This window comes from Coturnix japonica, chromosome W (assembly GCF_054131305.1).
Source record: "Coturnix japonica strain WE chromosome W, WE-NBRP24, whole genome shotgun sequence".
Lineage (NCBI taxonomy): Eukaryota > Metazoa > Chordata > Aves > Galliformes > Phasianidae > Coturnix > Coturnix japonica.
Genome location: NC_140701.1, coordinates 2285916 through 2290694, shown reverse-complemented (window position 1 = coordinate 2290694; position 4779 = coordinate 2285916).

Here is a 4779-nt window from a genome sequence, read left to right as displayed (position 1 = left end):
CCACACAGCAGCTCCTGCCCCATAGATCTGACCCACATTTGCCACACAGCAGCTCCTGCCCCGTAGATCTGCCTCACTTGCGCCCCACAGCAGCCTTCGCCCAATAGATCTGACCCACATATGCCCACAGCAGCTACTACCTCATAGATCTGACCCACATCAGCCCCACAGCCGCTCCTGCCTTATAGATCTTACCCAAATCTGCCCCACAGCAGGTCCTGCCTCATAGATCTGACCCACATGTTCCCCTCAGCAGCTACTGCCCCATAGATCTGACCCACAGCATCTCCTGCCCCATAGATCTGACCCACATCAGCACCACAGCAGCTCCTGCCCCATAGATCTGACCCAAATCTGCCCCACAGCAGCTCCTGCCTCATAGATCTGACCCACGTCAGCCCCACAGCAGATCCTGCCTTATAGATATGACCCCCATCAGCCCCACAGCAGCTTCTACCCCATAGATCTGACCCACATGTGCTCCACTGCAGCTCCAGTCCCGTAGATCTGACCCACAGCAGCCCATGCCCCATAGATCTGACCCACATTTGCCACACAGCAGCTCCTGCCCCATAGCTCTGACCCACATCTGCCACACACCATCTCCTACCCCATAGATCTTACCCACTTCTGCCCCACAGCAGCTCCTGCCCCATAGATCTGACCCACAGCTGCTCCTGCCCCATAGATCTGACCCACATTTGCCACACAGCAGCTCCTGCCCCATAGATCTGACCCAAATCTGCCCCACAGCAGATCCTGCCAAATAGATCTTAACCACCGCAGCTCCTGCCCCATAGATCTGACCCACATCAGCCCCACAGCAGCTCCTACACCATAGATCTGACCCACATCTGCCACACACCATCTCCTACCTCATAGATCTTACCCACTTCTGCCCCACAGCAGCTCCTGCCCCATAGCTCTGACCCACATCTGCACCACAGCAGCTCCTCCCCATAGATCTAACACCCAACCGCCTCACAGCAGCTCCTGCCCCATAGATAAGCCCTACATCTGCCCCACAGCAGCTCCTGCACCATAGATCTGCCCACATCTGCAACACAGCAGCTCCTGCTCCATAAATCTGACCAACATCAGGCCCACATCTGTTCCTGCCCCATAGATCTGACCCACAGCAGCTCCTGCCCCATAGATCTGACCCACATCTGCCCCACAGCAGCTCCTGCCCCATAGATCTGACCCACATCTGCCACACACCATCTCCTACCCCATAGATCTGACCCACACGTGCCCCACAGCAGCTCCAAACTCATAGATCAGACCCACATCAGTCCAACAGCAGATTTTGCACCATAGATCTGACCCACATCAGACCCACAGCATCTGCTGACCCATAGATCTGACCTACATCATCCCCTCTGCAGCTTCTGCCCCATAGGTCTGACCCAAATCAGCCCCACAGCATCTGCTGACCCATAGATCTGACCCAAATCAGCCCCGTAGCAGCTCCTGGCCCATAGATCTGACCCACATGTGCCCCACAGAAGCTCCAAACTCATAGATCTGACCCCCATCAGCCCCACAACAGCTCGTGCCCCATAGATCTAACCCACATCAGCCCCACAGCAGCTCCTGCCCCATAGATCTGACACACATCATATGTAAAGCAGCTGCTGCCCAATAGATATGACCCACAGCAGCTTCAGCCCCAAGGATCTGACCCACATCAGCCCCACAGCAACTCCTGCCCCATAGATCTGACCCACATCTGCCCCAAAGCATCTCCTGCCCCATAGATCTTTCCCACATCAGCCCCACAGCAGATCCTGCCCCATAGATCTGACCCACATATGTCGCACAGCAGCACCTGCCCCATAGATCTGACCCACATCTGTCGCACAGCAGCTCCTGCCCCATAGATCAGACCAACATCCGCCCCACAGTAGCTCCTGCCCCATAGATGTGAACCCCATCAGCCCCACAGTAGCTCCTGCCCCATAGATCTGACCCCCATCAGCCCCACAACAGCTCCTGCCCCATAGATCTGACCCACATGTGCCCCACAGTAGCTCCTGCCCCATAGATCTGAACCCCATCAGCCCCACAGTAGCTCCTGCCCCATAGATCTGACCCCCATCAGCCCCACAACAGCTCCTGCCCCATAGATCTGACCCCCATCAGCCCCACAGTAGCTTTTGCCCCATAGATCTGACCCCCATCAGCCCCACAACTTCCCCTGCCCCATAGATCTAACCCACATCAGCCCCACAGCAGCTCCTGCCCCATAGATCTGACACACATCATATGTAAAGCAGCTGCTGCCCAATAGATATGACCCACAGCAGCCCATGCCCCAATAGATCTGACCCTCATCAGCCACACAGCAGCTCCTGACCCATACATCTGACCCAAATCTGCCCCACACCATCTCCTGCCCCATAGATCTAACTCACATGTGCCCCACAGCAGCTCCTGCCATAGATCTGACCCACATATGTCGCACAGCAGCACCTGCCCCATAGATCTGACCCACATCTGTCGCACAGCAGCTCCTCCCCCATAGATCAGACCAACATCAGCCCCACAGTAGCTCCTGCCCTATAGATCTGACCCCCATCAGCCCCACAGTAGCTCCTGCCCCATAGATCTGACCCCCATCAGCCCCACAACTGCTCCTGCCCCATAGATCTAACCCACATCAGCCCCACAGCAGCTCCTGCCCCATAGATCTGACACACATCATATGTAAATCAGCTGCTGCCCAATAGATATGACCCACAGCAGCTTCAGCCCCAAGGATCTGACCCACATCAGCCCCACAGCAGCTCCTGCGTCATAGATCTCACCCCCATCAGCCCCACTGCAGCTCCGGCCCCATAGATCTGACACACATCATATGTAAAGCAGCTGCTGCCCAATAGATATGACCCACAACAGCTCCTGCCCCATAGATCTAATCCACAGCAGCCCCACAGCAGCTCCTGCCCCATAGAACTGACACACATCATATGTAAAGCAGCTGCTGCCCAATAGTTATGACCCACAGCAGCTTCAGCCCCAAGGATCTGACCCACATCACAGAATCACAGAATCACAGAATCACCCGGGTTGGAAGGGACCTCAAGTATCATGTAGTTCCAACCCCCCTGCATAGCAGGGCCACCAAACATACACATTTACTAGATCAGGTTGCCCAGGGCCCTGTCCAACCTGGTCTTGAACACCTCCAAGGATGGGGCATCCACAACCTCACTGGGCAGCCTGTTCCAGGACCTAACCACCCTTCTAGTAAAGAACTTTCCCCTAACATCCAACCTAAATCTTCCCTCCTTCAACTTAAAACCATTTCCCCTAGTCCTGCTATTATCAGCCCTTTCGAAGAGTTTACTCCCCTCCTGGGAGTAAGTTCCCTTCAGGTATTGAAAGGCTGCAATGAGGTCACCTCGCAACCTTCTCTTCTCCAGGCTGAACAAACCCAACTCCCTCAGCCTGTCCTCATAGGGGAGGTGCTCCAGCCCCCTGATCATCTTTGTGGCCCTCCTCTGGACCCTTTCCAAAATCTCCATATCTTTTTTGTACTGAGGGCTCCACACCTGGACACAGTACTCCAGATGGGGCCTCACAAGAGCAGAGTAGAGAGGGACAATCACCTCCCTATCCCTGCTGACCACCCCTCTCCTGATGGAGCCCAGGATCCCGTTTGCTTTCCGGGCTGCCAGAGCGCACTGCTGGCTCATGTTAAGTTTCTCATCTATCAGGACCCCTAGGTCTTTTTCAGCCGAGCTGCTCTCAAGGACAACTCCTCCCAGCCTGTACAGGTGCCTGGGGTTCTTCCGGCCCAAGTGCAAAACCTTGCACTTTGCCGTGTTGAACCTCATTAGGTTCACCCGAGCCCAGCTTTCCAGCCTGTCAAGGTCCCTCTGAATGGCATCTGTTCCCTCCACCGTATCGACTGCACCACTCAGCTTGGTGTCATCAGCAAACTTGCTGAGGGTGCACTCCATTCCCTCATCGATGTCATTAATAAAGATGTTAAAGAGCACCGGTCCCAAGACAGACCCTTGAGGGACGCCGCTCGTTACCGGCCTCCACCTGGACATAGAGCCATTGACCACCACCCTCTGTCTGCGGCCTTTCAACCAATTGCTTATCCATCTAGTTGTCCACCCATCAAATCCACCTCCCTCCAATTTGGAGATGAGGATGTGATGGGGGACCATGTCAAAGGCCTTGCTCAGGTCCAGGTAAATGACATCGGTCGCCTTACCTTCATCCACCAACGCCGTCACTCCATCATAGAAGGCCACAAGATTAGTTAAGCATGACCTTCCCCTGGTGAAGCCATGCTGGCTGTCTCGGATCACATGCTTGTTCTTTATGTGATCAAGCATGTTGTCCAGGAGGATCTGTTCCATAATCTTCCCAGGCACAGAGGTGAGACTCACCGGCCTGTAGTTACCCGGGTCGTCCCTGCTCCCCTTCTTGTAAATGGGAGTGACGTGACCCTTCCTCCAATCATCCGGGACCTCACCTGAAAGCCACGACTTCTCAAATATGATGGAGAGCGGCTCAGCAACCACCTCAGCCAGCTCCTTCAGGACCCTGGGATGCACGCCATCTGGCCCCATAGACTTATACTCATTCAGTCTAAGGAGGCACTCTCGGACTTGCTCTACCCTTACAGTGGGGAGGGATTTACCTCCTTGGTCCCCACATGGAGGTATGGGGGTGCAAGACTTAGGGACGTGAAAAAGACTAGAATCCTGGCCACCAGTGAAGACCGAGGTGAAGAACTCATTCAGCACCTCAGCTTTC